Genomic DNA, 13555 nt, shown 5'->3' with positions numbered 1-13555 from the left:
GATTCTCTATAGCCTAACTTGTTCTTAGTCCTTGTCCTAGCCAGGTAAAAAAAATTAACTATTCTTCCCCTTACTAAATGAACCCAGATTTTGGCATGGCTTCTTTGAGATTATTTCTGGGTTGCTTTGGTTAAAGTTTGATAAATTTCCAACTTTCTGTCACACAATCACAATTTCTTCATCATGCTAATGCATAGTTCATTCCACTACAGAGCTGACAAGATCTATCATTTCTTCTCCACCTCAGTCCTTGAAAGATCCTTTATTATTGTCTTCAAGGATCAGCTGCTGTACAGCACAGAATTATTAAGAACCAATATGTTTTGTGTAGTCTGCAGAATGATCTATAATAACATATTTTCAAATTTGAGTGAGTAAGTTTATAAGCACATTGCAAGTCAAAGTTAAATAATAAACAGAAATAGGTAGATGAGAGATGGATGGATAGATAGATAGATAGATAGATAGATAGATAGATAGATAGATAGATAGATAGATAGATAAAATGCCAAACACCAAATCAAATGCTTAAAATATCCAGTAGAAATTGAGATTTTGAGGTAGCCAGCTGGAGTTCCCAACTGACCTTTCTCTCCATAGCTGAACTTCCTATGGCTGAATATCAGGCCCCTCTCTCAGACTGTGGACACTTTTACATCATGAAATAAATAAATAAATAAATAAGAGTAACATCCACTGGAAATAGTTTACCTTCTAGCTTCTCTAAAGTGCCCAGTGATTTAACTTGGGGGCTACTTCTCCCTGTTACAGAGTTAGGGGGACAGATCATTGACAGATAAGGCGCCCTGGAGAGTACTTTGAGATAAGCATCTTGGTTCTGAAATGCAGTGGGTGAGGAGCACAACAATTCTAGAACTAGATTCTCAAACAGTACATGACAATTTACTAATACAATGTTTGTTACACAAAATATTATAGCAAGGAGAGCCTGCATAGTGCAGTACCTTCACTTTAGCTTCCATAATATTTCTTAAACACTACTCATACACTGATTCCTAGCTCGAAATCCACTTCCTATTCTCGCTAATGTCTGGAGCCAGAGATCTGCTTTGCAATTCAATTGCATTTCCCAAGAGACTCTAGGCAAATCACCTAACCCTCTGGGCTTCAATTTCCTTCTGTGTAAAATATGTAAAGTAGCAACCATACCTCCGGAGGCTGCTGTGGATGAGGTAATCAAAGAATGCATGCAAAAGTGGTATGTATGTATTAGCAAATAGGGCATTGGGAAATAGAGACACCTAGATAATTTGCAGAGCATTTGTCACACCTAAATTCAACTCTTGTTAATTAATGCTCTCTGCAACATTCTTCTAGGTCAGAAGCATCAGGATTTTATCAACTCTGTCTATTCTATAAATTATTCTATTATAAATATTAAAATAAAATTGGGGTTAGGAGGTTATCTCACTCAATAGTGTAATTACCTCGCAACATGAAGACCTGAAATCAAGCCTCAGAACTTACATTTTGAAAGACAGGCATGATTACATGTGCTTATAATCACAAAATGAGGGAGACAAAACAGGTAGATTTCTGGAGCTTACCAAGCTAAGCAACCTAGTCTATTTGGCCAGTTCCAGGCCAATAGGAGAGGTAAATAGTGCTTGAGGAATGGTTCCTGGTGTTATTCTCCAGTGTCCCCATATTTGTATAAATATGAACACACACACACACACACACACACACACACACACACGTACTCACCTGCCCATACATGAGCATGAACAATTGTACAAAGACATATTTGTAATATATATAATATAATTTGTAATATATATATATACATATGTGTGTGCAATTTGTATATGTACAATATGTATTTTTAATATTATATATGTGTAATTTATATATATACAATATGTATAGATGTACAGTTTATTATTAAAATAACAATGTCCTAAAAATATCATTGGTCCTCTCAGGATACTTTATCCCAGAAAACCCTTGTGAGTAATCAGCCTTCAATTTTTAAACTCCCTGTTGTAAACTTTAGAAACCAAATTCTTTTTCATCCTTTGGGGTTGCTGGGAGGAAGTTGGAGAAAATCCTGTCACAATTCCTGGAAGCATTTGTTCTGCATGTCCTGCATTTGAGGAAGCCAACAGCCCACACTCTTGCTTTAATCAAAACCTCTGGAATAATCTTCCTATAATCTCGCCAAAAGGCTGGCGTAGGCTTTCCCTTCTTGGTTGTCCCTTACTATTGCCTCCTTACTCAGGGTGCTGGGTTCTTGTGTGGGTCATTCCTCTGAAATGATAAATGGTTCATCATAACTTCTCCCCATAAACCTGCTGAATGTACAACATGTAAGCACACATCCAAGCCTGAAGTCCCATCCTGATCATCCCCAGGAAGCTTTGGTCCATTCTCAGGCCCTTACCATTCCAGATCCTTGGTTTCCCACAAGAGACAGAGGTTTCCTCCTCCCATTATCCAAAGCATAAGGGGAAACTTGTGATTATCTTTTATAGACACATGAGAATCTTGACATGATCTTCATCACTATCTCATACTCAATGAAGAGGATCCTCTGATATTTGAAGTTAGTTGACAGGAAACTCTTCTGGCTACCACACAAGATTCCCAGAAAGTTTACATTCTCTAGATGTGTTTAAGAGTCAAATGGCTTGTGTTAATGAAAATTTCCATAGTGTGTCTTCTGCAAGAATGAGGAGGAGAAGGAGAAAGAGGAAGAGTATGGGGAGATGAGGAAGGGGATGAGGAAGAAGAGGATGAGGAAGGAGAAGAAGAAGAAGAAGAGGAGGAGGGGGAGTAAGAAGGGGAAGTGGAGGAAGGGGAAGAGAAGGAGGGGAAGAGAAGGAGGGGAGAAGAAGGAGGAGGAGGAAGAGAAGGAGGATGGGGAGAAGGAGAAGGAGGAGGAGGAAAAGAAGGAGGAGGAGGAAGAGAAAGACTATCTTTCATCTTAGCAGTCCTGTTAACAAAATTAGTTCAATACCCAGAGGTGATGATGCCCTTTACGAGTCAGCATCAGGGGGAGGCCTGGCATTTCACACACAAGATTTAGAGACAGCAGCTATTTATGAAACTGAAAAGAGGGGCAATTTACAGATCTCAGAGAGTTTTCTTTTGAAAAATTGTGCCAGGTACACATTTTATATTTTCACCTACTACACAAACAAGTTTCTTAAAATATGAGAACTAATTTAACACCAGTGATATATACTAACAATTCAAAGGCACTCATATCACATGAAGATTTCAAATGTTAACTGAAATGAGGTTCATGCATTTATGTATAAATACATATATATACAAATATATGTTATACATGTAATATATATATATATATACATAATTTATAGAGAAAACTAAACTTTGTTAATGTTACATTAAATCTGGTAGTCATATCATAAAACCAATTTCTGTGTAGAAATTGATGCCTTCCTTCAAACAATAGTCATCAGATCAGGGCTGCCAATATGGCTCAGTAGAGGAATATAAAACCATCTAGCATTTTCTAAAATTTCTGCCCTGCTTGTGGACAAGAATAACCTTCTAACCCTGCTGAAAAGTCATTGTTAAATTATAGGGAATTGGAATAGGAATGATGTTGGGACATCAAAGAGAAAGTTAGAAGATACCTGGTCACAATAAGCCTTATCAAACTTTCAGACCTGTTTTAATATAAAAGTAAGGCACTAGTTTAGTCAGGGTAAATCTAGATTGCTGATGAAAACACAAAAATATATCAATATGAACATCTTAAGACATGGGAAAAATATCTCATTCAAAAGCTAAGCCCTAAAAATGACCACAAAATTAACTTTATACCTAAAAAAATCCCAAATGGCTCCTGATGGATCCTTAGGAAGAAAGAGATAGACTCATACAAGCAAATGAGTTCACTAAGAGGAAAAAAAATGAGAAGGTAGATTGGGGACACCATGCAAAGCATTTTAAGTGTCATTTTGAGGGGTATATTTATATACTTAATGAAATTCTGAGACACTTGAATAATGTTAAATGCAAATAAAAATCTACAAGAAAGAGGTCCTTGTGGTTTTGTACCTGGACTTGTCTTTCATTGACTTCAATGATATGAAAAAACACAAAGAAGAAACATTCATCAGATGTACTGAACAATGAAAAATAGTTAATAGATTTTTGCTTTCTTCCCCAAAGACTGAGGGGAAATTGGGTTTAAATTAGCTCATATAAAAACGGAAATTTTATGTTGGTTCAAAAGGCAAATCTAAGGTTTTTTAAAATAATGGTCCCAGAGTAGTTGTATATGCCATGCTATCTCAGTTGTAAGACTATGGTTTGCAAAGTTCGTATTGCTCCCAAGTACATCTCTAGCACTCAGTGTGAGCCTCTTCCTCCCCCTTCTGTGAAGCTTTGTGATGACATCAGATCCATCTCTGGGCATGAAGATTTGTGTTTTCCTCCCCAAACTCATATGTTAAAGCCTTATTTCCCAGCATAATGGCATTAAGAAATGGGCCTCTGGGAAGCAATCCGGGCTTTAGGGTGGAGTCCTTATGGATAGGATAAGTGTCCTTTATGAAAAACATTTTTTCATTATTTGGCCTATCAAGATACAATTAGAAAGTGGCCATATGCAAATAAGAATGCTCTCAGTAGATATCAAAATTGTCAGCACCTCACTCTCAGACTTTCCAGTGTGCATAACCTATGAGACTATAATTACTTTAAGCCAACCATCTTATGGTATTCTGCCATGATAGTCCAAATTCCTTAAGAAATCAAGAACCCCACCAGGATACTCCAGGTTGATTTTTCTGCCTCAAAATCTTTAGTTTCCCTGGTCTGGCTGTGTAAGGTAACAGTCTCAGATTCAAGCACTTTGGAAATGTACATGTACACTGAAAAGGGGGAAGTTGTAGTAAACAAAGACAGAGGGGTGGTTGGGAATTTGCTTACATGAGCCTTTATTTAAAAAAGAATCCCTTTTTTTTTTTTTTTTTTTTTTTACCATGAGCTAATTAAGCTATACAGAAAATGACATAATTAAACTTACATACGTAAAGACTGCACTAACCTCTGTAAAGAGGAGGCTGAAGAGGGGCATAGTGGGTAAGAGGTTCTAGAATTGTGAGAAGGCATGTATGACCATCTAAGGAAGAGATGAGGGAAACATACCAAATTGGTACCGGGAAGGTCAGAAGGAGTTGAATTCTGCACATATGTCAAAGAGGGTGACACCACCTGGGTGTGATGGTGCACACCTTTAATCCCAGCACTTGAGAGGCAGAGGCAGGTGAATTTCTGAGTTCAAGGCCAGCCTGGTTTACAGAGTGAGTTCCAGAACAGCCAGGGCTACACAGAGAAAATCTGTCTTGAAAAAAACCAAAAAAAAAAAAAAAAAAAAAAAAAAAAAGAGGGTGACACCAACACAATTTTCTGACAAATTCAATGTCCTCAAAGAAAAAGGAGTCAATAATAATTTCTTTTGCACCTGAGCAGATAAAAGGACACAGTTGCCACCAACTTAAATGAAGCCTTTATTAGAAGTAGGTTTGAAGGACTGTGTTAGGCTAGAACCTTGCCTTCAGTTTTGGCTATGTTCATTTTATCATGACTATTAGACATCTAAATAGTGAATTTAAGAATTTAAAATATATGGGGAAATTCTGACCTAGAAATATAAATATGACAGTATAAGAATTGTCAGCATTTTGATATTTTTTTAGTTTAGAGACTGGGTGGGAATCAATGGACGACAAGTAGATGATCAGAAGCTGGATTCTGGTAAACCCATGTAAAAGGGAGAACAGAGGAGGAAAGGAAAAGGAAAAGGGAAAAATACATGCATACATACATATAGTCTATATATATATATATACATAATTGTACACACATACATATACATACATTTAGTTGGTTGAAAGAGAAATGGGGGTAAGTCTATCAAGAAAGATTATCAGAGACAAACCATCACAGCTCTGTCCCAGGTCAAAGCCAATGGGCAACACAACACAACCTATGTGTAGTCACACCATTACATAACCATTACAGAATGGAGTTCTCCATTTGCTAAAAGCCACTGACCTATTCCATCTTATTTGGAATCTCAGTAGGGAAGACTTCAATAGACCTCTCCAACCATATATGATTCTGGCATTCTATTACTGAGTCATTATAGTTTGGAGAATTATTTAAAATTTGTATACATAGGACTGATAAAATCTACTTTAAATTTGGAAGAGTCACTCTAAAGCCCTGTAGAAGGGTCTCAGAAGTGATAGAAACAAAGAAAACTGAATGAAATCTTACAGCTGTGAGTTTAATGTCACAATGTATGTTCCAATGGCAATTCCACAAAGAAGGCTGCCTCAGATTGCAGGAACACTGTCAGACCCTTCCATGGAAGAGCTGTTGAAATTCTGATTGGATATTCGATGCTTTCCTTTAATTCAGAAAAGCAATTAAAGCACCTGGAGAAATCCGATTGATTTTCAGCTTGGGAATCCCATATCTACAGAGCAACTCGGAAACAGCTCAATCGATTTGCCAGCAGCTAGCATGGAGATAGAAACAAGAGTTTACTTATGATGGAGCTGAAGGGAAAATGTAAACCCAATTCAGGGTATTCATGTGGGATGCCTGGGATAAGACAGGAAGATTCTAAGGTTAGGAGAATGTGGACAAAAGTTCAGAATTTGGGGGACATCTGTAAACTACCAGGAATAGAAATGACCCTTCCTACCTCAACAACCACCAAGTGTCAATGGGTCCTCTGAGAGGAGTGAGGCCTCTGAGGGAATTTTTTTTATTTTGTAATTTTGACTGAAAATCTTAATCATTTTTTTTTTATTTTTAGGTCTTATGTTGGTAACCATAGCTGCTGTGAGCTGATCTGAGCAACAGCTGTGTAATGTCTTGAAGTCAGAATTTCACAGCTCTCCTTCCCATATTCCCACCAGCTCTTATATTTCATCCACCCTGTTCCTGAAATATCCTTAAGTATGGTATTAAGGGAGGTTGATGTAGATGATCCAGCTACAGCAGAACACTCAGAGTTATTTGTACTCAGCACTTTGACCAATTCTGAGTCTCTGCATTAACTACTACCCATTGCAAAAAGATGCCTCTTTGATCCAAGTTGGGCCCAGCACAAATCTGAGTATAAAAATAAATATTTACAACATAGTTTGATGTGTTTTTAATTAAAGGAGTAAAAGTTGCATCATAATTTATATCATCAAATGAAGATTATTTTATACAGAGAAAATATTTGCTATATAGCATCATAATTCTGAGACATTATATATACAAACCATACCAACAACATACAAAGCATAGCTAATGCTGTTCTAAAGATAACAATTAAGGAGACTTAGAGAGTCTGCATTTCTATAAAACTTCACTCATAGTCTGCACAAGAAACCCTGTGGGCCACAGAAGCAACAGAGCTTCTTGGACAGGGTCCCTTCAGGCCTTCATCCTCAGCCAGGAGGCAGAGCTGAGACCCAGACCTCTGGGCACCTTCTTGGCCAGAGGAGAATTGGCCTCCAGGGAGGGCTCTGACCCCAGGACACAGGTGAGAGTGCCATCTTGTATCCCGGGTCTTTAAGAGACCAGTCTGCACTGGAAAGCATGCAGGACACAGAAGCAACAAAGCTTGGACAGGGTCCCTAGAGGCCTGCATCCTCAGCAAGGAGGCAGATCTGAGCTCTGTGTACCTTCCCTGAAAGAAGAGAGCTTGCCTACAGAGAGTGCTCTGACCACTGGGACTCAGGAGAGAGTTGGACTCCCAGGAGTGCTGACAGAGGCAAACAGAATCTCAGGAGGAACAAGCTCCAGCCAGAGACAGCTAGAACATATAGCACCAGAGATTTCCAGATGGTGAAAGGCAAACATAAGTTTCTTACTAACAGAAACCAAGACGACTCCACATCATCAGAACCCAGTATTCCCACCACAGCAAGTCCTGGATACCCCAACACACCGGGAAAGCAGGATTCGGATTTAAAATCATACTTCATGATGCTGGTAGAGTGTTTTAAGAAGGGTATTAATAACTCACTTAAAGAAATACAGGAGAACACTGCCAAACGGGTAGAAGTACTTGAAGAGGAAGCACAAAAATCTCTTAAAGAATTACAGGAAAACACTGCTGAACAGGTAGAAGTCCTTAAAGAGGAAACACAAAAATCCATTAAAGAATTATAGGAAAACACAACCAAACAAGTGATGGAATTAAACAAAAGCATCCAAGATCTAAAAATGGAAGTAGAAACAATGAAGAAAACCCAAAAGGAAACAACTCCGGAGATAGAAATCCTAGGAAAGAAATGAGGAACCATAGATGTGAGCCATCAGCAACAGAATACAAGAGATGGAAGAGAGAATCTCGGGTGCAGAAGATTCCATAGAAAACATGGACACAACAATGAAAGAAAATGCAAAATGCAAAAAGATCCTAACACAAAACATCCAGGAAGTCCAGGACACAATGAGAAGACCAAACCTAAGGATAATAGGAATAGATGAGAATGAAGATTTTCAACTTAAAGGGACAGTAAATATCTTCAACAAAATTATAGAAGAAAATTTCCCAAACCTAAAGAAAGAGATGCCCATGAACATACAAGAAGCCTACAGGACTCCAAATAGACTGGACCAGAAAAGAAATTCCTCCCAACACATAATAATCAGAAAACCAAATGCACTAAATAAAGACAGAATATTAAAATCAGTAAGGGAAAAAGGTCAAGTAACATATAAAGGCAGACCTATTAGAATTACACCAGACTTCTCACCAGAGACTATAAAAGCTAGAAGATCCCGGACAGAGATTATACAGACCCTAAGAGAACACAAATGGTAGCCCAGGCTACTATACCAAACAAAACTCTAATTACCATAGATGGAGAAAACAAATTCATATAATATCTTTCCACGATCCAGCCTTTCAAAAGATAAAAAAGGGAAAACTCCAAAAAAAGGATAGAAATTAGACCCTAGAAAATGCAAGAAAGTAATTCTTCAACCAACCTAGAAGAAGATAGAGGCAAGAACAGAATCCCAACTTTAACAACAAAAATAACAGGAAGCAGCAATTACTTTTCCTTAATATCTCTTAATATCAATGGACTCAATTCCCCAATAAAAAGATATAGTGTAACAGACTGGCTACATAAACAGAACCCAACATTTTGCTGCATACAGGAAACCCACCCCAGGGACAAAGAAGGACAGTACCTCAGAGTAAAGAGCTGGAAAACAATTTTCCAAGCAAAAGGTCCCAAGAAACAAGCTGGAATAGCCATTCTAATATCTAATAAAATTGACTTCCAACCCAAAGTTATCAAAAAAGACAAGGATATCTATGCTCCAAATACAAGGGCATCCACATTCATTAAAGAAATTATAGTAAAGCACAAAGCATATATTGCACCTCACCCAGTAATACTGGGAGACATCAACACCCTACTCTCATCAATGGACAGATCCTGGAAACAGAAACTAAGCAGAGACACAGTGAAACTAACAGCAGTTATGAAACAACTGGATTTAACAGATATCTACAAAACATTTTATCCTAAAACAAAAGGATATACTTTCTTCTCCGCACCTCATGGCATCTTCTCCAAAACTGACCATATAATTGGTCACAAAACAGGCCTCAACAGATACAAAAATATTAAAACTATCCCATGCATCCTATCAGATCACAAACTAAGGCTGATCTTTAATAACAACACAAATAATAGAAAGCCAACATTCACGTGGAAGCTGAACAACAGTCTATTCAATGATAACTTAATGAGTCGAGGAAGAAATAAAGAAAGAAATTAAAAACTTTTTGGAGTTTAATGAAAATGAAGCCACAACTTACCCAAACTTATGGGACACAATGAAAGCAGTCCTAAGAGGAAAACTCAAAACGCTGAGTGCTGCCAAAAAGAAACTAGAGAGAGCATACACTAGCAGCTTGACAGTCCACCTAAAAGCTCTAGAATGAAAGGAAGCAAATTCACCCAAGAGGAGTAGACAACAGGTAGTAATCAAACTCAGGTCTGAAATCAACCAAGTGGCAACAAACAAAACCATACAAAGAATCAACCAAACCAGGAGCTGTTTTTGTTTGTTTGTTTGTTTGTTTTGTTTGTTTGTTTTGGGTTTTTTTTTTTTTGAGAAAATCAACAAGATAGATAAATCCTTAAACAGACTAACTAGAGGGCACAAGAACAGTATCCTAATTAACAAAATCAGAAATGGAAAGGGAGACAAAACAACAGAACATGAGGGAATCCCAAACATCATCAGGTCCTACTAATAAAGGCTACACTCAAACTGGAAAACTTGGATGAAATGAACAATTTTCTAAACAGATACCAGGTACCAAAGTTAAATCAGAATCAGATTAACAATCTAAACAGTCCCATATCCCCTAAAGAAATAGAAGCAGTCATTAATAGTCTCCCAACTGAAAAAGAAAAAAAAACAAACAAAAACCAAAAACAAACAAACAACAACAACAAAAAAAACCAGGACCAGATGGGTTTAGTGCAGAGTTCTATCAGACCTTCAAAGAAGACCTAATTCCAATTCTCCGCAAATTATTTCACAAAATAGAAAAAAAGGTACTCTATCCAATTCATTCTATGAAGCCACAATTACTCTGATACCTAAACCACATAAAGACCCAAGAAAGAAAGAGAACTTCAGGACAATTTCCCTTTTGAATATCAATGCAAAAATACTCAATAAAATTCTCAAGAACACATCAAAATGGTCATCCATCATGATCAAGTAGGCTTTATCCCAGGAATTCAGGGATGGTTTAATATGTGGAAATCCATCAATGTTTTTGTTTGTTTGTTTGTTTGTTTGTTTTTTCTTTCTTTTTCTTTTTCTTTTTTTTTTTCCGAGACAGGGTTTAGCTGTGTAGCTCTGGCTGTCCTGGAACTCACTCTGTAGAGCAGGCTGGCCTCAAACTCAGAAATCCACCTACCTCTGCCTCCCAAGTGCTGGGATTAAAGGCATGAGCCACCACTGCCCCAGGAAATCCATCAGTATAATCCACTATATAAATAAATTCAAAGACAAAATCCACATGATCATCTTGTTAGATGCTGAGAAAGCATTTGACAAAATCCAACACCCATTCATAATAAAAGTTTTGGAAAGATCAGGAATTCAAGGCCCATACCTAAACACTAGTAGCCAACATCAAACTAAATGGAGAGAAACTTGAAGCAATCCCACTAAAATCAAGGACTAGACAAGGCTGCCCCTCACTCCCTACCTATGCAATATAGTATTTGAAGTCCCAGCCAGAGCAATTCGACAACAAAAGGAGATCAAGGGGATACAAATTGGAAAGGAAGAAGTCAAAATATCACTATTTGCAGATGATATGATAGTATATATAAGTGACCCTAAAAATTCCACCAGAGAACTCCTAAATATGATAAACAGCTTCAGTGCAGTAGCTGGATATAAAATTAACTCAAACAAATCAGTGGCCTTTCTCTACACAAAGGATAAACAGGCTGAGAAAGAAATTAGGGAAACAAGACTCTTCACAATAGTCACAAATAATATAAAATACCTTGGTGTGACTCTAACTAAAGAAGAGAAAGATCTGTATGATAAGAACTTCAAGTCTCTGAAGAAAGAAATTGAAGTAGATCTCAGAAGATGGAAAGATCTCCCATGCTCATGGTTTGGCAGGATTAATATAGTAAAAATTGCTATCTTGCTTAAAGCAATCAACAAATTCAATGCAATCCCCATCAAAATTCCACCTCAATTCTTCACGGAGTTAGAAAAGGCAATTTGCAAATTCATCTGGAATAACAAAAAACCTAGAATAGCAAAAACTAATCTCAACAATAAAAGTACCTCTGGGGGAATCACCATGCATGACCTCAAGCTGTACTACAGAGCAATTATGGTAAAAACTGCATTAGACTGGTACAGGGACAGACAGGTAGATAAATGGAATAGAATTGAAGACCCAGAAATGAACCCACACACCTATGGTCACTTGATCTTTAACAAGGGAGCTAAAACCATCCATTGGAAAAAAAAAATACAGCATTTTAAACAAATGGTGCTGGCTCAACTGGCGGTTATCATGTAGAAGAATGCAAATTGATTCTTACCTCCTTGTACAAAGCTCAAGTCTAAGTGGATCAAGGAACTCCACATAAAACCAGAGACACTGAAACTTATAGAGGAGAAAGTGGGGAAAAACCTGGAAGATATGGGCACAGGGGAAAAAATTCCAGAACAGAACAGAACAGCAATGGCTTCTGCTGTAAGACTGAGAATTGACAAATGGGACCTTATTAAATTGCAAAGCTTCTGAAAGGCAAAAAGACACTGTCAATAAGGCAAAAAGGCCACCAACAGATTGGGAAAGGATCTTTACCAATCCTAAATCTGATAGGGGACTAATATCCAATATATGCAATGAACTCAAGAAGCTGGACTCCAGATAAATCAAATAACCCTATTGAAAAATGGGGTACAGAGGGAAACAAAGAAGTCTCAACAGGAGAATACTGAATGGCTGAGAAGCACCTGAAAAAATGTTCAACATCCTTAATCATCAGGGAAATGCAAATCAAAACAATCCTGAGATTCCACCTCACACCAGTCAGAATGGCTAAGATCAAAAATTCAGGTGACAGCAGATGCTGGCGAGGATGTGGAGAAAGAGGAACACTCCTCCATTGCTGGTGGAATTGTAAGCTGGTACAACCACTCTGGAAATCAGTCTGGCGGTTCCTCAGAAAATTGGACATAGTACTACCGGAGGGTCCAGCAATACCTCTCCTGGGTAAATAGCCAGAAGATGTTCCCAGTTGTAATAAGGACTCATGCTTCACTATGTTCATAGCAGGCCTTGTTTATAATAACCAGAAGCTGGAACAAACCCAGATGTCCCTCAACAGAGAAATGGATACAGAAAATGTGGTACATTTATACAATGGAGTAAAAACAATGAATTTATGAAATTCTTAGGCAAATGGATAAATCTGGAGCATATCATCTTGTGTGATATAGCCCAATCATAAAAGAACACACATGGTATGCACTCACTGATAAGTGGATATTAGCCCAGAAATTTACAATACCTAAGATACAATTTGCAAAAACATGAAACTCCAGAAGAAGGAAGACCAATGTGTGGATACTTTGTTCCTTCTTAGAATGGGGAACAAAATACCCATGGAAGGAGTTACAGAGACAAAGTTCAGAGCTGATACAGAAGGAAGGATCATCCAGAGACTGCCCCACCTGGGGATCCATCCCATAAACAACCACTAAACGCAGACTCTATTGCATATTCCTGCAAGATTTTGCTGACAGGACCCTGATACAGCTCTCTCTTGTGAGGCTATGCCAGTGCCTGGCAAATACAGAAGTGGATGCTCACAGTTATCTATTGGATGGAACACAGGGCTCCCAATGAAAGAGCTAGAGAAAGTACCCAAGGAGCTGAAGGGGTCTGCAACCCTATAGGAGGAACAACAATATGAACTAACCAGTATCCCCCACTCCCCTGAGCTTGTGTCTCTAGTTGCAT

This window comes from Mus musculus, chromosome 1 (genome assembly GCF_000001635.26).
Source record: "Mus musculus strain C57BL/6J chromosome 1, GRCm38.p6 C57BL/6J".
Lineage (NCBI taxonomy): Eukaryota > Metazoa > Chordata > Mammalia > Rodentia > Muridae > Mus > Mus musculus.
The sequence above is the reverse complement of the archived record's forward strand: the minus strand, read 5'-3'. Positions refer to the sequence as shown.